Source organism: Glycine max, chromosome 4, assembly GCF_000004515.6.
Source record: "Glycine max cultivar Williams 82 chromosome 4, Glycine_max_v4.0, whole genome shotgun sequence".
NCBI classification, from domain to species: Eukaryota; Viridiplantae; Streptophyta; class Magnoliopsida; order Fabales; family Fabaceae; genus Glycine; species Glycine max.
Window position 1 is genome coordinate 31,018,816 of NC_016091.4, and position 26,501 is coordinate 31,045,316.

At 39.2% G+C, this 26,501-nt stretch overlaps 2 non-coding genes across 2 annotated transcripts; both read right to left on the reverse strand.

The window, feature by feature from the left end:
• Window positions 1–5,451: 5,451 nt before the first annotated feature.
• On the reverse strand, window positions 5,452–5,522 carry MIR10413B (microRNA MIR10413b). The gene has a single exon (NR_161682.1). It is a non-coding gene; the product is annotated as a microRNA MIR10413b (primary transcript).
• Window positions 5,523–11,565: 6,043 nt separating this feature from the next.
• On the reverse strand, window positions 11,566–11,672 carry LOC113001593 (small nucleolar RNA R71). The gene has a single exon (XR_003266986.1). It is a non-coding gene; the product is annotated as a small nucleolar RNA R71 (small nucleolar RNA).
• Window positions 11,673–26,501: the final 14,829 nt, after the last annotated feature.

The window sequence follows — 26,501 nt, forward strand, 5'->3', positions numbered from 1 at the left end:
TTCTTTTAAAAGAAAATCATTGTTTCAATTTCGCTAGACTTAAATTGTAGAATTTTGCAAGTACTTTTTTCTGAATAAAAATGTGATTCTTTTTGTAAATTGTAGATACTTAAATGTAATTAAGAACCATTTACAACTTACACCCATTTGTCACATATTTTTGTCTAAGTTAAATTAACCTTTTGTTATTCCAACTTATTACAAAGTGTCGGATTTACTATGAATGCGTCCTTTGCATGCAATATCATTTGATTTTTTTAACAAGTGTATTATGTATCATTACCACGTGTCAAGATTTTTGTTTTGAAGCTACAGCTTTACCTTTTGTTTTTCTTTTCTTTAACACCACTAATATATATTATAGTATTTTTTGTAATAAAAATATTGTGCTTCTAACTTGTAATTATCACCTACCTCAATACAAATCAATACTCCAATAAGTAATCACCATCATCTTTCCATTGTCTATTCCTTTTTGTTGATGTCAAAAGGGGGGAATTTAAATTTTGATAAGTTAGGGAGATATCAGTTTTTATGTAGCCCTTTCAATTTCTGTCTTATTGCTTATATTATGATACATCATCTTGTTTATGGAAACTTTCATTAATATGTGAGTGGTTGAAGTCATTTTCTTTATCTTGAAATATCTATACTCTAATACCTTTATTTTTCTTATATACTCCTTATATGATGTGGTATCTTACCTTTTGTAACCATCATAAGCTTTGATATATGATATATGTTTTTCATGATAGAAAGTGTTGGACTCAAGGGGTGTCTACATCTTTCTTCACCTTTTTTCTTGGATATGTTATGCAAGAGAATATATATATATATATTCTCTTGCATAACATATCATGGTAACTTAATTCTGTCTTTGATGCCTCTTTGCATGATTATGTTATATTCTTGATCAAAATTTTAATACGTTTTGTCATCATAAAAAGGGAGAGATTGTTAGAACCAAAGACATGGATGCTTCAAAAATCTCGTAGTTTTGATTATAACAAAGGTATTATAATTTGATGGACTAATGCATTTCATTGAGTATTATAGGAACATATTCGTCCAAAACAATTTTCGTGTTGAACTTTCTAACTTTAACTATGTTTTGATCATATTATTTATGCGCCCAATACAATTTTATGATCTTTGATACTTGTTTTCTTAAAAGACCTATCTAGCATCCAACGTACTATAATCTAACATGCATCCAAAAGTAATTGTGAAAACTAGCATCCAATGTGCTAAGCCTTTTGAACATCCAAAATAGAGCTAAAAATCTTTCACACTGTTTTATATCTAAGTTTCCTTTCGTCCAATCCTCAGAGTATATATTGTACATAGAACAAGGATAATTGTGCTCAAAAGTTTATGTACATTTTGTTCCCCTATCTTTTTGAAACTAACTTATCATTTGAATTTCAAGTGTGTAGGAGACAGGCCAACACACATTCTTTGTAAAACCATTTTCATATAAATAGTGGAGACAACATGAATGTTGCTTAGAAGAAAGACAATACTATTGTGTGTTTCTCTCTCCACCCCAAGCTACCACGTTGCAATAAGACAAGCTCTATGAGAAAACATATACTTTTAGAAGGCTTTGGTCCCCACAACAGTCACATTCTTGAAACCTATAAATGAAGCAGGAAGCACAACAAAAAATAAAATTTTATACTTGTCATACCCTAATTTCGTCCAGGGACAATCGTTTGCCAACATTTGGATTCTTGCAGGCCGAATTGAGCTGCTTAATACTAATTGCCGTGCAGTCCAAAGGGTTTTGTGACGTTTCGGAAGGAAATGTGCAAAATATTCAAAAGAAGGGCAAAATGGTCACTTTGGGACATTTTTCAGTCCCTGGGCCCACAAGAAAGCTTAGGGATGAAGCAACCAGCTTGTCCAAAAGCAACCTAGCTCGCCCAGGCGAGCTGCTGTGCAACCTTCACCCCTCATTTGTAATAAACAAGCGTGAGGGGGCTGAAGGAAAGAGGTTCCAAGGTCCATAGGTCCATAATTGAGAAGAAGGAAGAGAAAAGAAGAAGAAAGAAGAGAAAAAAAAGCTAAAACATCGCCGAATCACGACTGCAATCAATTTCTATATCATTCTTTGGTTGTTCTTCGGTCGTTCTTTGTCCATTCTTCATCGTTCTTCATTCTTTGACCGGTTAGTTTTGATTTTGAAGTTTTGAATTCACTCTATGCACCCTTAGGGGTCCTCTTTATTGTTTGTGTGCATCTTCATCTCCTTCTTCGATCATCAGTAATCGCTTTTCTTTTGTAAGTAAGTTTTAACAGATCATTAACGCTGCAAGTTATCTTTAAAAAAGGATTGAAGATTAATAAGCAAAAACCAAAAAAAAAATAACTCATAAACTTCCTCATTTCATCAAAAAATAAAATCAAGAGATTGTAGGTCTGATTTCAGAATTAAGAACTACGTAGGTCTGATTTCCTCATCGCACCAGAGGATACATAGGAGCAAGGGCAACACCCTTGTCGACCCCAAAAAATAAAAAAAAAACATAAAAAAGGGAAAATACATAAAAAAATAAAAGGGAAAATAATTAATATTGAAGTCATGATTTGCACACTCGATTAGAGGCTACCGTCCCTTGTGACGGGCGCGTGAGGTGCTAATACCTTCCCCGTGCGTAAATGACTCCCGAACCCTCATTTTCAAAATTCACAAACCATCATCTTTTTGGTTTTTCTAGTGTTTTCCTCAAATAAACGTTGGTGGTGACTCCGCTTGTTTTCTCCCTTGGAGACAAACGCTTTGGGCCATGTTTTGGCCTTTTTGCGCCCCCACCGAAGGGTAGATTGCGATAGTTGGCGACTCCGCTGGGGACAATTAGAGAGTTAGGCCATTTAGTAAGTGTGAAATGTTTTTTTATCATGACTTCGTTATTTATGTTCCCTTTTCCCTTCTATCTTTTGTTTTGTCCATAGTTGTATATAACCTTTGTTATGTTGTTGCATTTGGTGTGTGTTTGTCTATCGATTACATTCATAGTTAGAAATATTTTTTTTCTACACACACATGACACCTACACCTCGCACACACATTGAGATATTCGACCCTATACTCGAGTCTATGTGAGCCATAAGGAGTGGAGGTCGATCTGTGGTCATGTTGGGTCTCCGACTCGCTTGATGACAGTGAAGCCTCATCTAGAGTTTTCCTCTTTTAGTGATGCATTATCGCTGATAGTGTAACGACCTGCCTCGTCGCTACGGTATCCACACTCTAATATTCGATAATTTCAATTTTTATAAAAAGAACTCCCTTAATTTTTGATTATGAAAATAGAAGTGATTTTGTCACAACATAAATTCATCCAACAACACGCCATTACTTAAGTTAATATGCATAATTACATAGAAACAATAATTCAGTACATGTCATACACATAACGAAAATTAAATATGTTCATATATATATATATATATATATATAAAATTAAAATTCCAGTTTTACATCTTTAACTCAACAAAATAAAACTTAAAAACCAACTACGGAGGAGTTAATTACAAAACACAACTCTTTCCCAAAATAACGCCAACGTCATCATGTCAGCTTGGCAGCTCCTCACCAGAATCTTACTCCCTACACCCTGCCACTGTCATTCTGCTCCCACGAACAAGGTTCGTGATCATCACAGGTATCAACCACATGATACAAAATTGCAAGGGTGAGTTTATTATAAAAGAACCAATACCAATTCCAAATAACCACAATTAGCAAGGAACATAGGCAAACATGATAAGCATACACAACAATCATTATTCAACACTCATATCCAACAAATATTCATCATTCACAACCAACAATTACTCATCATCCATCCTGGACCCAATCAAGACTGCATAGAATGATGCATGCACCTGACTCAACACTCAGATGCAATGTGGTACGTACCAACAACAACCAAATCTCAGGAAATAGCCTAAGTGTGTCCACACGACACTCTCACTTAGGGAACTGTGCTGAGTTTGTCGAGACCACCCAGTTGTGCATGTAACAGCCCCCCTCCCAAAGGTGATCAGCCTGGGAGCCCAAAGGTGTTCCCTACCAGGTGACAGCCCCCTAGTACAAAGTACACTTGGCAACAATTACTCTATTTCCTGTGTCGTATGAGCTATGATCACGGCCAAAAGTAAGTGCCAAAGACCATGGACCAATTAAAGCGCCTAAGCATCCCCTCAGAAATGCTTAGATTCTCTAACCACGCTAGTTACCCACGTCTGGGCCATCCGACAAGGTCAGTGCACTCTACCCCCCATGACATACACTCCATACGACGTATGTTCGTGGCCAAAAGCTAGTGCCAAAGACCCTGGAAGGTCAGTGCATAGTGCCCCCCACGAACATACACAACATCCAACGTATGAACGCGGCCAAAAGCTAGTGCTAAAGACCCTGGAAGGTCAGTGCACAGTGCCCCCCACGAACATACATAACATGCACATGCTAATGCATTTCCAACATCAATCAACATTCCATTTCCATGTCATTCTCAACATAAATATCATCTCGTCTCAATGCATTATCAACAACAACAACAACCTCATTTTATATTCACATATAACAATTCATGTTGACATGGTCTTTATTAACAACGTCATCTCAAATCAATATCATCATAATCATCATTATCATCACATATCAATTAAAATCCTCAATAGCAACATCAATAACAAATTGCATTTCGCACATATATACATATATATCTTTCATGCCTAAGATTCACACTCACAGGTCTTCAAACAACACAAATCAAACAACCACAGCAATATCATTCATCACAATACACACACACACACACACACACACACACACACACACACACACACACACACACACACACACACACACACACATATATATATATATATATCGCATCCCATTAGTTAAAACGTAATTTTCTTTGAAGAAAAATCAGCATGCGACAGGGTCAGGCAGATATCCTCATAGCTAGGTTCCCTGACCCTAACTATGGTGTTAAAACGGTAAATTTTATAATAAACTCCCCTTACCTATCGTGAGCTACCCCGCGGATTCCTCGTCGCGTCACTTGAAGATTCCTTTTCGTCCTTGCTCGTCGATTCCACGCAAGCCTCTACTATGCCAAAACGAAGGAGACTTAGTATGGATTTCAGAAAATAAAGCTAGTAACAGTGCTCTGGGTCAAAAACCCACATCACTACATGAAAGAGCTGAGAGCATTTCCGGTTTTACAAAGGAACATCATTTGGAAATTCCGACCACGCCAATGTGACCGGGGTTCAGTGTAGGTTACAAAAATAACATGCATTTCATGAAAGGATAACGTTTTCAAAGTCTCTTTCTCTAAGGTTTTTCAAAGGAAGCATAAGACATACAATGGCGGTTCCAAAGTCAGAAAAGATGCAAAGACAAGATGAAACTAACAAGAGACAAGCGTAGAACCATGGTTACCTCGAAAGAAAACGAAAGGTCAGATTAGGGTTTCGTTCTCTACCAAAACCACAAGCCAAGTTGGAAGATTCCGCTTTGGTTGAAGGGTTCCTCTCGGTGTGGAGAACAATGATGGTTTGTGGTGGCTAATGGTGGTTGTGGGTGATGGAGAAAGTGCTTGGAACTTTAGAAATGACTTTGGAAGAAAGAAAGAAGAAGAAATGGCGTTTTTCCTAAGCTACACGAAAGCAAAGGTTGAAATGCTTAAATAAGAGATGCTCTCGGGAACGGAAATTTCTAGCAGACTCCAGACATCTTCTCAAAGATCCCAACGGTCAGATCATGGACAAGTGTCTTGTGAAGTTGCAGACCACATTTCGAGAAGATCCAATGGTTAACGAAGGCTGGGCAGCGTTTTTACCGAGGCAGCTTCATGTAGTTTTCTCTAAAAGCTTCATTAAGAGGCTTTCTCCAGAAGCTTCATCGTGGCTTCTTTGAGAAGCTTTCTCAAGAGGCTTCTTTGAGGTACCATGATGATGGCTATAAACCAACCATGTTGGGATTATACACTTATTTCTCTTAAAAAAATGATTGAACATGGTACCTAATGCATGGTTAGCTAGGGAATGATGGTTCTTAGGGCATCTCATAATTACATTTGCCATGCATATCATGAGTATGCCCTAGTCATTCAGCTTTATGATAGGTCGCAAAATTATTGCCAATCAAAATTTCTTTTCCTCGGATTATGGGGTTGAACCAAGCACATGTCAAGTATGGAAGTAACCGGCTTGCAAAAATTGGGGTAGAAGATGAATCGAGTTACATCGCTTCTTTGTCTACTGCCAACACATGAGTTACAAAAATAAGGACTGTTGATGTCCATGTTACTTCCAGTTTCACTTTGACTTTGGCAAGATGTAATAAAGAATGTCGTCTGAATTGATTCGACCCTGTGTCCTACTGAATGTCCCGTTTAAAATTTGCAATACTTCGACAATGCATCATTCACATACATCCATGCTTTTCATTGGTTGCATTGATCTTTGCATTCTTTCCTTGAAATCAGAACTGTAATCATTGTTATCAAAAGGAAAGAATGCGCTTTACGGTGCCCTTATCGAACATATGCTAGAGCTAGAGTAATGGGTGAAATAGAGGAGGTGCAAGAGCATATGAAGGCCGACATGGAGGCCATGAAAGAGCAAATGACCATAATGATGAGCATGAAGAAGATAATGGAGGTACAATGCAGCTGTAGTTGCCGCTACCAGCACCGTTTCTGAGGTGGACCCGACTTCCCCATCTGGCCTCAACCAAATAAATCATCCAACCTCGGAAATGGTAGGTCAGGGAGGCAAAGAGTTGGGAAGTACGGACGACCCCCATTTTGTGCATGTTCAGAACAAGCATGCCTTCCCGCCATCTGGCTTGCCGCCCAACTATAACCGACCCAATGTGGTGCACACTCCCGATGAGAATGTCAACAACTCCACTTCCATACTCATTGAGGGCCAACAACTTCAATCTGATCATGCACATGTCTCTCAACCCATGGGGGAGACACATGCAATACCCCACCACAATCTAGCTGACTTCAAGCCTGGCCTCAGATATGCCACTAAGGGGCAAGCAGTTGGTGGTGTACCCCTGCAAAAGACTTTGGAGGGCCCTCAATTTTGCCCATAACCACAACCCTTGCATTTTGCGGTGGAAAGAGTCCCTCCTACCGTTCACTTTCCCATATGGTTCCTTTTTCTCCAATTTTCAACAAATATATTCATGGGAAATGAAATACCAGAAAGCGCACCGGGTCGTCAAGTATTTAAAATTAAAATGGAGTTATTCGAGTTCCAAACTCAGGGAACTTGCTTATTAGACAGAGTTTTATTTAGATGTAAGGCATTGTTGGAACAAACATTGATAATTGATGGTTAAAAACATAAGTAGACTAATTCTTATGGTAAAAACAGTAAATGCAAGTAAGTAAAAGTTGACAGCAATAGGTAGAAAGCGTTGGGTCTTTCTAACAAACAAGTTGATGCATATGAGGATATTTCTCTAATTAATCATGTTCTTGTGTTCTATGCTATAGCCTAAAGTACTAAACCTCGATCCCTCGTAAGTTTAGACTAATTTAACCTAAGCTTCATCTGCAGATCCCTCTTGTAAGACTAGGCTTAACTTAAACAGCATTATCATGACAACATATTTAGAAAACTGAAACCCCACAATCCATCCCTGGTAATGTAGTTATTTAGTCCTACTTCTATCAAGTTCTAAGGCAACAGTACATTTCCCAATGCTAAAGTCACCTAACAGTACACACAAATGGATGATCAGGCCAAGAGCATGCAGTAATTAAGTATTGAAAGAAGAATTGAACACACAAAACATAATTAATTAGATATGAAAAGTAATTACATCAACTGTTCATTAGAAATCCCCAACTAGGGTTTTTAGCTAGCCATACACAGAAACCCTAACACAAATGAGATAGAGAGTACAAAATAATTGTTGCTTACACAAGAAGGGGGATCCCTCCTCCTCTTCTTAGCACCTCACAATCACTCTAACACTCACAAATCTCTCTAAAAATGTAGAACCCTAGGCTTCTTTGCACAGTTATTGCCTCTCTACTACCTCCAAAGCACTATTCTCAAAGTCTGTGCAAAAATATGCAGCTCTGGTCTCTCAAAATCATCTGTTGTGTACCCTAATTCTGACAATTTAGGCTTAAATAGGCTCTAAAATCGCGACATCGCGCTTAGCGCGAGTGATGTGCCATTATTTTCTCCTATTTCTTAACCCTTTTTGCACCATTTTAAATACTGATTAGTCTTAATTGTCAAATTTATTAGGCAGCTTTATTATTTGGGCCCATTCAGCTAATTTGATGTGATGCAATCCTACCCCGCAAGGGCATTGGATAGAAGACTCCAAGTAGATTGGGCTAGAGATCCAAGGGAAGGCCCTAGGGTTCTCATGAGCCTTAGGGTAGATTTTGAGCCCATGGGCTAAGTATGAGCCCGCTTATCTTTGTAAATATTAGAATATGTTTTTTCCTTCGTTTAGGCCTTGTATTTTGGCCATTCTAGTATTATAGGGTTTTAGCCTTGTATTTCGAGGCATTTTGAGTAGTCTTTGTAGTAGGGACTTCTTTTGTATTTTCATGTATTTTGTCATGGGGGTGAGCTTAGCTATTATAGGGGGTGTGTAGCTAAGTTCTAGCTTCTCATCTCAAGGACGTGAGCTTAGCTATTAGAGAGGTGTGTGTTGCTAAGCTCTAGCTTCTTTAGGAATCTTTTCAAGGATGCTTCTCAAGGAGGTGAGCTTAGTTATTAGAGGGGTGTGTGTAGCTAAGCTCTAGCTTCTCAAGGAAGTTTTCTCAAAGAAGCTTCTCAAGGAAGTTTTCTCAAGAAAGCTTCTCAAGGAAGCTACCTAGTCTATAAATAGAAACATGTGTAACACTTGTTGTAACTTTGATGAATGAAAGTATTATGAGACACACTTCAAAGTTCCACTTCTTTCCCTCTTTTATTCCTTCAATTTCGTGCTCCCCCTTCTCTCTTTCTTTTCCTCCATTAAAGCATCCTCTTCAAGCTTCTTATCCAAGGCAATTCTTGGTGGTGAAGCTCCTTCTTCCTTGGCTTATTCCCTAGTGGATGGTGCCTCCCCTCTCCTCTTCTCCTTTGCCTTCCGCTGCATCTCCATAGTGTAAAATCACCATTGAAGGACCTCATTGAAGCTCAAAGATCCAGCCTCCATAGAAGCTCCACAAGCAAGCTTCCATCATGATGTTTTTAATCTAATTTCAGGAATTAATGAAGCATTGGGCTTGAATCCAGAATTGGGCTTGAACTTGAAGAGGACAGACTAATTTATTCTACAAAATTAGATCGTATCTTATCTAGATATTATTTAGATTTGATCTCATCTAGATCTTATCTTATCTTATCTTATCTAGATTTGATTTGATTTTACTTATGGGCTTGGATTTAAAACAGATTTGTAAGCTTTGGGGCTGAAAAACTATATAACAGCACCAAGGTTCTAGTTTAGCTCTCTCTCTCTCTCCTCTCTCTCTTCTATTTTTCGTTTTTTTACAATTCCAGTTCAGACTTTTAGTTTTATCAATAAAATTTTGTTCTCTATCTGATTAATGGAAGGCTAAGTCCCCAGCGTTGTTTTCTCTTGAGGATTAAGCACAATTCTCTTTGAGGTTCTATTATTATTGTTGAATTCTGTTCAGTTCTTTTTCCTCTTCACTAATTACTCTGAATTTGTTGCTATTAATTCATGCATGCTTAGTGCTTGATTAATTGTCTCTGCGCTTAATTTACGTTCATGCTTAATGATCATTTATGAGTAATTGGTGTATGTGATGCTTAATCACATAATGAATGCCTTATGTTGAATTTCGCTTAGTAATTTAATTTAGGGTTGGATTAAGTGGTTGAACTGAATAAGGATAAATTCTCGCAACCTAGGATAAGAGACTTGTTTGTGAATCAAGGGGAAGCAACATATTTTAATTATGATATTTTCTAATTAAATTTTACTCGTTGTTTAATTTACAAAAACAAACAACCCCCCCCCCCCCCAATTTGTTACTATTTCCTACTATCTGTTATGAACATTTGGTTTATCATTGCTCGTTGGAAAACGACCTAGGATCACTTCCTACTACATTTTAATATTTATTTGATTCGGGTACGGCCTAGATCAAATTTGGCACCATTGCCGGGGAGCAGTGTCCAAAGGTTCATAATAGCTAGTGTCGTGTTAGTGTTTAATTCTTTCGTGTTTTATGTTTAATTGTTAGTGTTGTGTTAGTGTGTGTGTTAGTGTTGTTTAGTGTCTTGGTATTTTGTTTAGTGTGTGTTTTGTTTTAGTTTTTCTGTTAAGCGCTTCCCCTGTTTCAGTTTTGGGTGTTTTGCGATGGATTTAGCGACCACTTTTGCATGCGGCAAAACATAGTAGTTGTGGAAATCATGTAACGACGGATTTTAGTGACCACCATTGCTGAATTATTTGAGATTTTTTGTTTCAGTAGCTAGAGTTGTTATTTTTGGCTGAATTTTTTTGTGGTAACTTCTTTTAATCTATATTTTGTGGGAAAAATATCTAGAGCCTTTAGTTTGGTCAGATTTGAAAGTTCCAAAAAAGTATCAAATTTGATTTTTGTCAAAACTTTAAATGGCCATAACTTTTGCTCCGGTTATCAGAATCACAATTATTGTATATGTATTTGGGGTAGAAAAAAATTTCCTACGCCGTGGCAGCTTTTGTTATGCTGGCTGAGGTCTCCATCGTCCAAAAAAAGTGATTCTGTCAAAAGTTTTTTTATTTTTCAAGTATTTTTCTCTTATTTTTCTTAACTTATCATTTTTAGCTTATATAGTTAGACTTCGAATTTTCATTTGAAATTTTTTGTGATATCTTCTCATCATTTTATAAGGTTGCTCACAAAATTTCAAGTCATTTGGATATCATTTAATGGTAGCTGTAGTTCAAACCTACACTGTTACTTGCATGAGAAGGCAACTAGTTGTGCATGCTGAATTTAGTGTATGACTAGAGGAAATCCATCTGACTTACAACCCTTTGATCCTGAGATAGATAGGACATTTCATAGATTAGTTAGACATCATTTAGTACCTTTTGAGCATCCTGAGCATTCTGATATTGGTGATTTTGAGCATTATAATTTTGAACATTCTAATTTTGTACATTCTGAGAATATGGCACAACCTCCACCCCGTGAGAGGACTCTAAGGGAAATGATTGCACCTGATTTCACCTACGAAAGCTTGTGCATCCAATACCCTGATGAGGATGTCCCATATGTTATTAAAACTGGACTGATCTATTTGCTTCCAAAGTTTCATGGCCTTGCAGGTGAAGACACACACAAGCATCTAAAAGAATTCCATATTGTTTGCTCCACCATGAAACCACCAGATGTCCAGAAGGATCACATATTTCTGAAGGCCTTTCCTCATTCTTTAGAGGGAATGGCAAAGGACTGGCTATATTACCTTGCTCCAAGGTCCATCACGAGCTGGGATGACCTCAAGAGAGTATTCTTAGAAAATTTTTTCCCTGCTTCCAGGACCACGACCATCAGAAAGGATATTTCAGGTATTAGACAACTTAGTGGAGAGAACCTATATGAATACTAGGAGAGATTTAAAAAATTATGTGCCAGTTGCCCTCACCACCAGATTTCAAAGCAGCTTCTTCTCCAATATTTTTATGAAGGACTCAACAACATGGAGAGAAGTATGATAGATGCTGCCAGTAGTGGAGCCCTTGGAGACATGACCCCTGCTGAAGCCAGAAATTTAATTGAGAAGATGGCTTCAAACTCCCAGCAATTTAGTGCCATAAGTGATGCTATTGTCATTAGAGGAGTGCATGAAGTAGCCACGAATTCATCAGGTGAGACTAAGAAGCTTGAAGGTAAACTAGATGCCTTGGTTAACCAGGTAACCCAACTGGCCATGAATAAAAAATCTGCACCTGTCGCCAGTCTCTATGGTTTATGCTCCTCTGTCGACCACCACACAGACCTTTGCCCTTTTGTGCAACAATCTGAAGCAATTGAACAGCCTGAAGCTTATGCTGCAAACATCTACAACAGACCTCCTCAACCTCAACAGCAAAATCAGCCACAACAGAATAATTATGACCTCTCCAGCAACAGGTACAATCTCGGATGGAGGAATCATCCCAACCTTAGATGGTCGAATCCTTCATAACAGCAGTAGCAACAACAACAGACTTATTTTCAAAATGCTGCTGGCCCAAGCAGACCATATGTTCCTCCACCAATCCAGCAGCAACAACAACAACAGCAACAGCAACAACCCCAGAAACAGCAAACAGTTGAGGCCCCTCCGCAACCTTCCCTTGAAGAACTTGTGAGGCAAATGACTATGCAAGACATGCAGTTTCAGCAAGAGACCAGAGCCTCCATTCAGAGCTTAACTAATCAGATGGAACAGTTGGCTACACAATTAAATCAACAACAGTCCCAGAATTCTAATAGATTACCTTCTCAATCTGTCTAGAATCCCAAAAATGAGAGTGCCATTACATTGAGGTCAGGAAAACAGTGTCAAGGACCTCAACCAGTAGCATCTTCCTCATCCGCCAATGAACCTGCCCAACCTCACTCTACTCCAGAAAAAGATGGTGACACAAATTTAAAGAGTAAGTTACCTAACAATTTATGTGCAGGTGAATCTAAAGAGAAGCAACATATCTCTCTTCCATTCCCTCCAAGAGCAATTTCCAACAAAAAAATGGAAGAGGCAGAGAAGGAGATCTTGGAAACATTTAGGAAAGTAGAGGTAAACATACCTCTACTAGATGCAATAAAGCAACTTCCAAGATATGCTAAATTCTTGAAGGAGCAGTGCACTAATAAGCGGAAGCTTAAAGGAAGTGAAAGAATTAGTATGGGTAGAAATGTCTCCGCATTGATTGGTAAATTTATTCCCCAAATCCCTGAAAAATGTAAAGATCCAGGTACATTCAACATACCTTGTATTATAGGGAACAATAAGTTTGACAATGCCATGCTAGATTTAGGAGCTTCTGTTAGTGTTATGCCTCTGTCTATTTTTAATTCTCTATCTCTAGGTCCTTTCCAGTCAACTGATTTGGTAATTCATTTAGCTAATAGAAGTGTTGCCTATCCTGTTGGTTTCATAGAGTATGTCTTAGTTAGAGTTGGTGAGTTGATTTTCCCTGTTGATTTTTATATTTTAAATATGGAAAAGGGATTTTCTAAAGGATCAGTTCCCATCATTCTAGGCAGATCTTTTATGATAACTGCTAGAACTAAGATAGATGTATATGCAGGCACACTATCTATGGAGTTTGGTGATATAACTGTTCATTTTAATATTCTTGATGCTATGAAACACCCATCTGAAGATATTTCTGTATTTCGTGTTGAAATAATTGACCATATTGTTGATGAATACATGACTAATCTTCATTTTAATCTACATGCCTGTCACTCTTCATGCATTGAATCTGAATTTTCACTTGATCATATGTCTGAATTTGATGTTGAGAGTGAATCTGAATTTGATATTGATTACACTTCTGGTGATGTCTTACTTCTTGAGATTGATTTTATAGAGTCAGATCGAACTAACCATGTTTCAGTAAGTACACATACCTCAGACTTTCTTTATGAGGTGCAGGCTGAGAAACCATCTCTTTCTACCACTATCCAGCCGCCCACACCAGAATTGAAGCCTCTGCCATCAAATTTAAAATATGCTTACTTGGATGATAGCAAAAGTTTTCAAGTAATTATATCTGCCTCCCTTGTTGATGAGCAAGAGGAGAAGCTGTTATCAGTTCTCAAGAAGCATAAGAAGGCTATAGGTTGGACCCTGGCGGACATTCCTGGTATTAGCCCATCCACATGTATGCATCAAATAAATTTAGAAGATGGGGCTAAACCAGTAAGACAGCCACAGAGAAGACTCAACCCGGTGATTCTTGATGTAGTGAAGAAGGAGGTAACCAAGCTTTTGCAAGCTGGAATCATTTATCCTATCTCCGACAACCAATGGGTGAGTCCCGTCCAGGTAGTTCCAAAGAAAACCGGCCTCACCGTGATAAAAAATGAGAAGGAGGAGCTGATTCCGACTCGGGTGCAGATCAGTTGGAGAGTATGCATCAACTATAGGAGGCTGAACCAGGTTACCAAAAAGGACCATTTTCCACTGCCATTCATTGACCAGATGCTTGAATGCCTGGCAGGTAAATCTCACTACTGTTTCCTTGATGGTTTTTCTGGTTATATGCAAATCACTATTGCTCCTGAGGATCAGGAAAATACCACATTCACCTGCCCCTTCAACGCTTTTGCCTATAGGAGGACGCCTTTCGGCCTGTGCAATGCCCCTAGTACCTTCCAGCGGTGCATGATTAGTATTTTTAGTGATTTTTTAGAAAATTGCATAGAGGTGTTTATGGATGATTTCACTGTATATGGATCCTCTTTTGATGTTTGTTTGGATAGTCTGGAAAAGGTTTTGAATAGATGCACTGAAACTAACCTTGTTCTAAATTTTGAAAAATGTCATTTTATGGTTGAGCAAGGTATAGTTTTAGGCCACATTATTTCCAATAAGGGCATTGAAGTAGATCCTGCAAAAATTTCTGTTATTTCACAATTGCCTTACCCCTCTTGCGTGAGAGAGGTGCGATCTTTTCTTGGTCATGCAGGATTCTACAGGTGCTTTATAAGAGATTTTAGTAAAGTAGCCCTTCCACTATCCAACTTGTTGCAAAAGGAGGTGGAGTTTAACTTTAATGATAAATGCAAAGAGGCTTTTGATTGCCTCAAAAGAGCACTGACTACCACCCCCATCATCCAGGCACCCGACTGGACAGCCCCTTTTGAGCTTATGTGTGATGCATCAAATTATGCATTGGGGGCTGTCCTTGCTCATAAAATTGATAAATTGCCTAGGGTGATATATTATGCTTCTAGGACTTTAGATGCTACCCAAGCGAATTATACTACTACTGAGAAAGAGCTATTAGCCATAGTTTTTGCTCTTGAAAAATTTCGTTCTTATTTGCTTGGTACTCGCATTATTGTTTATACTAACCATGCAGCTTTAAAGTACTTGTTGCAGAAGGCTGATTCAAAGCCTAGGTTGATTCGATGGATGCTCTGGCTCCAAGAATTTGACTTGGAGATCTGTGATAGGAGCGGAGCACAAAATTTAGTTGTTGATCATTTGAGTCGGATCAAACATGTGTCTGATGAGGACTCACCCATTCGGGATGATTTCCCAGATGATCATTTATATATATTGTATTGTATTTCTGATTCTCTTTCTACTCCCTGGTTTGCTAACATTGTCAATTATTTAGTTGCTTCTGTTTTTCCTCCCTTAGCATCTAAGGCCCAAAAAGATAAAATTAAAAGTGATGCTAAGCATTTTATTTGGGATGACCCCTACTTGTGGAAATTGTGCTGTGATCAGGTTATTAGACGATGCATTCCAGATCATGAGGCTGAGTCAGTCGTGCAGTTCTGTCATTCTTCCGCACCGGGAGGTCATCTGGGTGTTCAAAGGACAGCCCGCAAAGTGCTTGACTATGGATTTTATTGGCCCACCATATTTAAAGATGCGTGGAAGATTTGTAGCACTTGTGAGCAGTGTCAGAGAGCAGGAAGTGCACTTACATGGCGACAACAAATGCCACAACAACCTATGCTATTCTGTGAGGTGTTTGATGTCTGGGGTATAGATTTCATGGGCCTTTTTCCTGTATCTTTTGGTTATGTTTACATTCTCCTTGCAGTTGATTATGTTTCAAAAAGGGTGGAAGCCAAGCCCACTAGAACTAGTGATGCTAAGGTTGTTGTAGATTTTGTCAGATCTAATCTGTTTTGCAGGTTTGGAGTACCTAAAGAATTCGTTAGTGATCAAGGAACCCATTTTTGCAACAAATCAAAGCATGCCTTGCTTAAAAAGTATAGGGTTGTGTCATACCCTAATTTTGTCCGGGGATTGTTATTTGATAATATACAACCTTTGATTGGCCGCTTCAAGATACTTGGCACCCTTTGTTGCACAATATGTGAAGTCCCGAGACGTGCCGAAAATCAAAAGGAAGCAGGCTTGCGCGATCCGTGAAATTCCGTAATGTGGCGGAAATCGAAAAGATGTGTTTTTTTGCTATCCGTGAGTTTCCGTAACTTCTTTGAAAGCTAAAAAAGAGTAAATACATAATCCGTAAGGATTCGTAACCTTGCGGATGGAAAATAAGTATCGTTACGAAATTCGTAAAGTTTCGTAACGTTACGGAAAAAGAATTACCAAAAAAAATAGAAGGGGGTGCATTTAGTAAAAAGGGGGGTACAAATAGCAATCTGGCCCACTTGGGCCTTCCAGATCCTTCCTCCAGAAGGCTGTTGCTTCTGGAGGAAGCAACCTTGCTCGCCTGGGCGAGCTGGGTGGCAAGCGCCTCCCTTATTTTGCTATAAATAGGGGGAGGAGTGAAGAAGAAAAGGGTTCAGCTTTCTTGGCACTTCTTATTCTCTCGAAATTGTTGAGGAAAATTATTTCCGTGAAGAAAATCCAAGCCGAGGCGCTTCTGTAACGTTTCCATAACGTTTCCGTGAGTAATTACGCGAAGATTCTAGACCGTTCTTCAACATTCATCGTTCGTTCTTCATTTTCTTCAGTCTTCAACGGGTAAGTACCTCAAACCGAGCTTTTCAATTCATTCTATGTACCCGTGGTGGTCCACATTTTGTTTCACGTATTTTTATTCTCGTTTTCATTCGCTTTTTATACCCCCTTTTGACGTGCTTAAGTCATTTATTTAAGTCATTCCTCGCCTAATCTAAAAATAAAATAAATTTCCACCGATCGTTTGAATTGTAGTATTCGTTAATTTCTGTTAAAATGAATTCCGACCGTTCGGTCGTGCCGTAACCACGTTGGAAATCAAAAAGAGGTAAAATAATAATATAATAATCAAAAAAATATCTTTAGTAAAATGAAGCACAAAAATCAATCGGACGTTTTCTCTTTGGGATTTCTCATTCTTAATTGAATTGACTAATAACTAAAGTGAAACTAAGGCTAAAATCAACTCGCCTAGTCAAGCTCGTCCACAAAAAATAGAATTTGAAAGTTTTATCTCAGCTTTTCTTACCAAGTTAAATGGATCATTTTTAAAGGCCCAACACCTTTAAGTGATCACCTTTCAAGTAAAAAGAATCGCTTGATTCACGCTTAGGAAAGAACTACGTAGGTCTGATTTCCTCTTCGATGGAGGGTACGTTGGAGCAAAAGCCCCGCTTTTGTCGACCTCAAAAAATAAAAAGAAATAAAAGTTAAGGTAACACAATTTCCACAATTCTAAAAAATAGGCTATTGTCCTTTGAGACAAATGTGAGAGGTGCTAATACCTTCCTCAAGCGTAAATACAACTCCCGAACTTAGAATTTTCTTTTTGAGCGGTTTCCTTGGGTTTTTCCGACGTTTTCCACAAATAAACGTTGGTGGCGACTCCGCGCATCTTTCCTCCTTTGGAAAGCGCACCTGTGAGCCTCGCCTCGCTCGCCCACGAAGGGCACGTTGCGACAGTTGGCGACTCCACTGGGGACTATTTTTGTGAGTTAGGCCTATTTTAAGGAATTGTGGATTTGTGAAACTTCGTGTGTGAATTTGTTGAACTGTGTAAAATGTAAATAATTGTTGTCTATTTCGCATTCTTTACACTGCATTCTAAGCACCCACGGGTTTGAGTAAAAAAGGGGCCCTATACCCGGGTTCATGGGAATTTAAGGAGTGGAGGTGAATCTATCATCATGCTAGGTCTCCGACTTGCTTGATAATAGTGAAACCTCGTCTAGAGCTTTCTCTCTTTATAATGTGTTGTCGCTGGTATTCCATACCGCCACAATATTATTATCTTGAGTGATGATACCTCTAGAAAACAGCCGTGTGAGCTATGAATCGTTGGGAGTAGTTATTAGAGACCCCTAGATATTGTCCTATAGGTTCCCGAATAGGGGCAAAGAGCAAACACGCTCCGTGCCATTCGTTCTCATGCATTTTTTTGGTAAATAGCACTAGTTTATAGTTTTGCTAGTGATGTTTGGTTTCTTTAGAGTAATACGTAACATTTTTAATACTACGTTGAGGCGCCATCATGCCCAAAACGTAGCATTAAAGTTGGATCTCTGCAGTCTCGTATGTGTGAATTACCCCTTTGTGTTGTTTTCTTTCCGTTTCATGCATGCGCATCTGCATCATACCGTCACACATGCGTTGAATGTGGGTCTCGTCTTTTGTCATGGGAAGCCGGAAGATCCATATCGTCTTCTTAACTGCACACATGGGGCACTGCGCCCCCCAAATGCGCAATAAGGAGAGATAATTTTCCGGGCTCTCGTGTCCGTAAATGCATTCATATCATGCACCGCATAAACATCTCTTTAGCATCATAATGAACATATCGTTCCTGCATTTGTCCGTTATCACATTCCCATTTTGCATGAGTCATTGCATCATCATGCATATGCGTTCAACATACTTTTTGTTCTACATGTTTGCTCATACATGATCCTTGTATTTTCCTCTACAAAACAAAAACAAAAAAAAGGGGAAGCATGAAAATTCATGATGCATTCTTAGTTGCATGTGTTAGGTACCATGAGCCAACCATGTTGGGATCATAAACCCATTTCTAAAATTAAAAAAAAAAACACAAACAACAAAACAAAATGATTGAGCATGGTACCTAATGCGTGGTTAATTAAGAAAAGATGTCTCTTCGGGCATCTCAATCTCATAATTACATTTTCCATGCATAGCATGCGTATTCTTGAGTCTTTCATCCCTATGAAATTTTGTTGAAGTATTGGCGATCAAAATTGCCATTCCCTGGGATATGGGGTTGAACCAAGCTCCCGCTTTTACGAAAAGGTTCATCGAGTCAAGTTGAAGCATGGAAGTGACCATCTTGCAAAAATTGGGGCAAAAGATCGTGTTACATCGCTGCTTCGTCTACTGCCAAACACATTTAGGGTTGCTGATGTCCCTGTTACTTCCAGTTTCACCTTGACGAAGATGTCATGGACCATGTTGAAAATCTAAATTGATTCAACCCCATATCCAGTGTACAAATTCGTAATACTTCAACTGTGCATCATTCGCATACATCCATGTTGTTCATTGGTTGCATTGCTCATTGCATTCTTTCCTTGAAAAAAAAAACTTAATCATTGTTATAAAAAAGGAAAAAAACATGCTTTACGGTGCCCTCACCGAACTTGTGCTAGAGCTAGAGTAATGGGTGAAGTAGAGGAGATACAAGAGAAGATAAAGGCCGACATGGAGGCCATTAAAGAGAAAATGGCCACAATGATTGAGGCCATGATGAGCGTGAAGAAGATAATGGAAGCCAATGCGGTTGCAATTGCCGCTACCAGCGTTGTTGCTAAGGTGAACCCGACGTCCCCATCCGGCATCAATGAATCATCCAACCTCAGATATGGTAGGCAAAGATTTGGGAAGTACGGGCGGCCCCCATGATGTTCAAATTCAAAACGAGCACGCCTTCCCGCCATATGGTTTGCCTCTCAACTATACGCCACCCAATGTGGCGTACACTCCCAATAATAATGTCAACAACTCCACTCCTATACCCATTGAGAGCCAACAACCCCAAACTGATCATGCACATGTCTCTTAAACCGTGGGGGAGACACATGAAATTCCCCACCACAATCTAGCCGACTTCGAGTCTTGCCTCAGATATGCCACTGAAGGGCAAGCAGTTGGTGGTATACCCCTACAAAACCCTCTAGAGGGCCCTCAGTATCACCCACAACTACACCTCTTGCATTCCAAGACAAGTAAAAACCCTCATGCTATGACAGAAATGGGAAAGTTGGATCATCTAGAGGAAAGGCCCAGGGCCATTGAAGGAGGTAAAGATTATGCCTTTGCTAAACTAGAAGAGTTGTTCCTAGTACCCAATATCATCACCCCTCCCAAGTTCAAGGTGCCAGACTTTGACGAGTACAAGGGGACTACTTGCCCCAAGAACCATCTAAAGATGTATTGTCAGAAGATGGGGGCATACACAAAAAATGATGAATTGCTGATACATTCCTTCCAAGAAAGTCTTACTGGGGTAACTGTTACCTGGTACACTAACTTGGAACCTTCCCGAGTCCATTCTTGGAAGGACCTAGTGGTTGCCTTCGTTAGGCAGTGTCAGTATAATGGCTTCGGATAAGATGCAACTACAGAACATGTGCAAAAAGAGGGCACGGATCTTTCAAAGGATACGCCCAAAGATGGAGAGACTTGGCAGCTCAAGTAGCGCCCCCAATAACAGAGAAAGAGATTATCACAATGATAGTAGACACGTTACCAATGTTCTATTATGGAAATGGTGGGTTACGCACCTTCAAAGCTTTGTGGATTTGGTCTTTGCCAGTGAAAGGATCGATGTGGGTCTGAAAAGAGGCAAATTTAGTCATCCTGCTTGGACGAATGAGAAAACTGGGGCAAATAAAGAGGGTGAGGATGAAGGAGAAGCCCATGCTGTGACTGCCATTCCTATACAGCCAAGTTTCCCACCAACCCAACAATGTCATTACTCAGCCAATAACCAACCTTCTCCTTACCCACCGCCCAGTTATCCACAAAGGCCATCCCTAAAACAACCACAAAGTCTGTCTACTGCACTTCCAATGACGAACATCACCTTTAGCACAATCCAAAAACACCAACCAAGAAATGAATTTTGCAACGAGAAAGCCTGTAGAATTCACCCCAATTCCGGTGTCCTAGGCTGACTTGCTCCCATATCTACTTGATAATTCAATGGTAGCCATAACCCCAACCAAGGTTCATCAACCTCCATTTCTCCGAGAATACGACTCGAACGCAACGTGTGCTTGTCACGGAGAAGCCCCGGGGCGTTCCATTGAGCATTGTAGGGCTTTGAAGCGTAAGGTGCAAGGTCTAATTGATGCGTGCTGGCTGAAATTTGAGGAGAATCACATGTATATCCTGACATTAACAAGAGATGCCACACATGGGGCAATTTTGAAAGCTGTTGTTAGATGTCTCTAATGACTCGTCAGGATTTTCAACTTTCACCAGAATTGAGTGCAAGCCATTGGTCCATTTGCTCAAGCGACCTGTGCTCTTGAGTTTGGACTTCCAAGACCATTCAATCAGAGATTACTCGTCTTGCACGTTGGTGGGGCTGCTGTAAAACAACAAGTAAAGTTCAAAACAAAAAAATTTCAAAATAAAAATAAAAATAAAAATAAAAATAAAAAAAAGGTTCAAAAAGAAAAAAAAAACATTTGATTGACTGTGTTTTCAAGACGTTCATATGACCTCATTTTATCATTCCGGAAAGTTTGTCTTTTTAGAGAGAAGTGAGTTATCAAGAATAGGATGTTGGCCTCAGTTACCTTAAGAAAAAGGGGGGTTGAATTAAGATACGGAGATTATTCCCCAATTAAACTTTCACTCTCTCTTTACGGATTAACAATGCACACAGGGACAACCCTTCCCTTGTGTTCAAGAATCCCCTACAACAAGAGACCCACGGTCTCTTAATCCCTTTTCAGAAATAAGAAGAAGAGAAGAAGAAATCTCTCTTAAAAGAGATAGAATGTACAATGAAGATCAATCAAAATTCCTTATTGAATATGCAAGTGGTTGACCAAGGAATCTTTTTGAGAGGATAAAATATTTCAGTTCAGAAAAACTCTTAATCTTTTAAGAGGATAAAACTTTTTGGGCAATGAAAACTCCCTTTAAGTTCGTGTTTCCAAGTCACCTTTGATGGTCATTCATAAAAATTTTGAGTAGGTGTGACTCTTGACAATTATTTTCTGAAAATCCCCTCTGGTAATCAATTACACATTATAAATTTTGAATTCAAATTTCTAGTGACTGTGATAAACATTTTCAACTGCCGGTAATCGATTACCATAGAGAAAATCTCAATTTGAAATGATAGAATTCTTTGGTCAAACCTTTTGTATTTTCAATTTGGAAACTTCTTCCTAAAGATTCTAGAGATCAACTTGATCATATATTTTGATTTTCTTGGATTCTTGTCTTGAATAAAACTTAGAAGCACTTGATCCTTTAGCATCATCAAGACATCAAAACATCTTGCTTCTACATAGGAGTCATTTGACTTAAATCCATCAACTGAAAAATCCTTCAACTATTTCTCGTCCTTGGAAATTTTTTTTTGCAAGAGTCAACTGCTTCTTTCATTCTTCCTCACTACGAGGTTGTGAAAACTAGACAACAATTGGTACCTCTAAGCCCTACACTGGGGCAATGAAAGGCACCATGCAAAAACCTCAAGCGAGCCTAGGGGCAGATTAGAAGTTCTCACCCGATAGGTTCCCAACTACAAGGTCATGACGAAAGATAACAATTGGTACCTCAAAGCCTTACACTGGGGCAATGATGGGCATCGTGCATGAGCCTCAAGTGAACATAGGGGCAGATCAAAAGTTTTCACCCGTCGATGTTTTTAAACAAGAAAAAAAAGGGATACAAGCCCTGGAATTTCAATAGAGGGATTAAACGTCAAACGACTCCATTGTCGTCGCTCCAAAATGGTCGTGACTGAATCAAACAGAATATACACTCTGAGGGAGTTCCCGGAGAGATTTGCAAAAGATAGGATAAGGTTGCATGAATTATCACCTTTTTTCAAAAGGACAGTCAATCTGTGTTTTCCAAAAAAAATTAAATCAAAATCAAAATCACGAAATAGGGAAAGAATGTCATGAACATTGTACAAATTTCCATTGCATTGCTTTGTTTCATGTGCGGTCAGCATTACCAAATTTCACAACAAAGGTTGCATGTGTCTGCATCCCTAAAAATCATGTTAACTGCATAGATTTCCTACATCTCGTGTCCAATCTTTTTGGATGACCTGCCCTCTCGATGAGTCGATCTCTTGCTTTCTCATAAAGGTGGACCCTTGGGTACTAGTACCTATCACCTTTAGAGGACTATATGTCCTCGCCTGCAGAGGGCTGCACGCCCTCGGCTTTGGAGGGCTACGCGTCCTCATTTTTAGTGTGCTCCATATCCACACCTTAAGAGAATATAAGGTCCTTTGCCCTTAGATGCTTAACCGAGACTTGCGCTCCCGGTTAAGGGGCCAGTAGTTTCCTTTTATCAGTTCCTGGGCCACCCCCTGATATTAGAGGGCGACCAACTGTGCGAGCACATCCAGAGAGGGAGGCTATAATGCATCTACTATGCATAACGGGGCAAGATTTCACCCGTGCTGCTGCAAAAAGACGAGTGTGGATCATGCACACCAACATGACCACTTTTACATGGATATGGATGACGTTGCTATTTAGTAACATTCTGCCCGGCGACCACAATGCCAATCTCCCCCTGCAGATGTATCGGTTGGTCTGTGCCGTCATGACATAGGAAAGTATGCACATGGTTCAATTGATTTCTGATGTCATCTATTGTTTGCAGGGATCGCGCCCATAAGACGCCCAGTGGGCCCGAAGAAGTCCAACAGGGCCCTAGGGTTTCCAGCTCTGGTTACGGGCCTCTGTAGTCCTATAGGGTGCCCGTTCCCCCCGGCAAGGTCACGTCATCATAGGTAAGTATGCACATCGCTCAACTGATTTCTTATTTCATCTATTGTTTGCAGGGATCGTGCCTGCAAGACACCCAGTGGACCCGAAGAAGTCCAACAAGGTCTTGGAGTTGTCAAGCTCTAATTACGGGTCTCTGTCAGTTCTACGGAGTACCTGTCACCTCCAGCAAGGGCATCAGGCCCCCTACTAATCGAGCTTTCATCAAGAAGTACTGCGTCTCCAGGCAGGCACAGGGCGAAACACCACAGCAGCCTGGGGATGGCCGGCAGCGGGCAACAGACGCACCGCCATCACCTCTAGAGTTCACCTCAGCTCATCCACAAAAAGGTTAGAGCGTTGCTTACGACCCATGGCCGAACAATAGGCGACCAAGTCCAAAGTCAAAATTAAGGAAAGTACTAGGTCCATGACCGACAAGCCATCATGCGTCCAGCTCAAGACGTTAAAGAAGCGCTACTAGGAGGCAACCTAGTACCTTTTAAATCTATGCTTGTTATTTGATCACCTTTGTTTCTAAAGTCATAGCAGGACACACCTATTTGCTCATGATCCTAGGAATTTAAATAAAACAAGCACAAGCTCGGAAGGTAGTCACACCTCACAAAAAATATATGTATATATGTATGTTTAGGTAGAAAGATACCTTGGATATGCATGTATATAGCAAAAATATCTCACAAAACATATATATGTATGTTTAGGTAGCAAGATACCTTGGATATGCATGTATATAGCAAAAATATTATACGTATGTTTAGGTAGCAAAATACCTCATGAAAAAAGAGAGAGCAAAAAGAAAGCGAGCAAGAAAAGAATAAAAAGGAAGAAAAATAATAATAATAAAATAATAATAATAAAAAGTTGTCTAGCTAAAAAACAACATGCTTTTGAAAAGAGATGACTTCCAACTTTTCTTTTAAAATTTTTTTGCTGATCATAACTAGTTTTTGAAAGAATGTGTATACACCTGAAGGGTGAATGCTGTGATAATTTTCCCGGACGCCCAAAATGGACTTGAATGAATGCACAAATTGATAAAAAAACATATTTTGGAAACACTAGGTTGACTTAAGTAGGGAAAATGAATCCTGAGCCCTAGTGTCACATGACCATAAAAACTTGATGCTTGAGTGTCCACATGGGTGCATGCATGACCAGTTTTGCATAAAATTTCCTAATCATCATTGTTGCATGTATATCATGGAAATAATGTGGGACATCCCCTTTATCCCCGAACCGCTGGCCAAACCCTGACATATATCATGACCAGCCGATTCTACAAGCCTTAAGCCAAAATCCCAACTTACCATAAACCTTGACCCAGGGTGAGAATGTCAATCCTTGCCCTCGGAAGAAAACACAAAGAGAAGGAAAATTCCCAATCCAAGGAAGGGAGAAGACACAAAAAGAAAAGAAAATTCCCAATCCAAGAAAGGGAGAAGACACAAAAAGAAAAGAAAATTCCCAATCCAAGAAAGGGAGAAGACACAAAACAGAAAGAAAATTCCCAATGAAAGAGTGGGAGAAAGCAAAAAAAAAAAGAAAAAATTCTCGATCAAGGATCAGAAGAAAACAAAAGAAATATGCAGAAAGGTCTTTGGACCAGACGATATCTGAACAATACAGAATTGTCACCAAGTAAACAAAAAAAGAAAGGAAACCACGACCCAAAGTGGCCCTCTCTCTTTGATTGCCAACCAAAATCCTGTGCGCTAGCGACTTTCTCGCCCCGCACTAAACAAAAACAGAAAAGGAAAAGGCAGAAACACTCAAAGCCAAATTTCCCACCAAGAAAAAAACAAACCATTCCCAAGAAAAAGTCCTATTGATCCATGATCACGAATGTAATCTTTGATTTGATAGGAAATGATTTGCAAAATCAAGTCATGACATATCTATGGTTCAGAATTAGGATAAAACACTTACCTGTGTGAGATTGATACACTTTGAGTGATTTTCTTCTATTTTTGTTGAACCCAGTGCTTCCTCTAAATGGTCATTTAGAAACGAAATGCTAATATCCAAAATCTCATTTACGGTTATGAGAAAATTTCATCAGCATACTCTCCTTCCCCGATAGACACATCATTTTTCATCCAAAAAAACATTTGATGCTATGATCAGTTGGAAGTTTTTTTTCTCTTTACTAAAGCATGTTCGCATTTTGGTAAAGAAAACACCGAGACTATTTTTAGTCTCACAGTTATCAAGAACTACGTAGGTATGAGTTCCTCATCACAAATTGAGGATACGCAGGAGCAAAAGCCCTGCTTTTGTCGACCACCCCACTTTTTGTTACCGTGTCCCAAGAGACCGGTGGCATGCGGAGCCACATGACCGTGGGATCCCCAGATTCATGTTCTTTTATGTTTCATCCTTTATCATTTACATGACTTGAGGGACTAACGTTTGTTTTTTGATGTCGCAATTGTCATTTGTTTTGTGCATATATTTTGTTTGGACTATTGCGTTAGTGCTTACTTCATTGTTGTCAATAGTGTTTGTTGAAATTCCGGAACCATGTAGAGTTTTTCATTTAGGAACGTAGTCCTAAAAATAAAATGAACCAAAAATCCTAATAAAAAGAAAGAAGCGTTGTGAATAAAATGTCTGCGTATACAAAGAAAAAGGAAAGTGTGTATAAAAGGATTTTTTGTGTGTAAATGATGCGTGGAAAGGAATTCTTGTGTGTGTGAGCAGCGAGTGTATATGAAGAAACTTTTGTGTGAACCATAAGTGTGTGTTGGGAAAAATAAAAAATCTTTGAACGTAAATAGGGTTTGTATATAGACCGTGTGACGTAAAGAGAAAGAGTTCCAATGCGTGTACAGAAAAAGTTTGTCATGTATAAGAATATAGATGTAC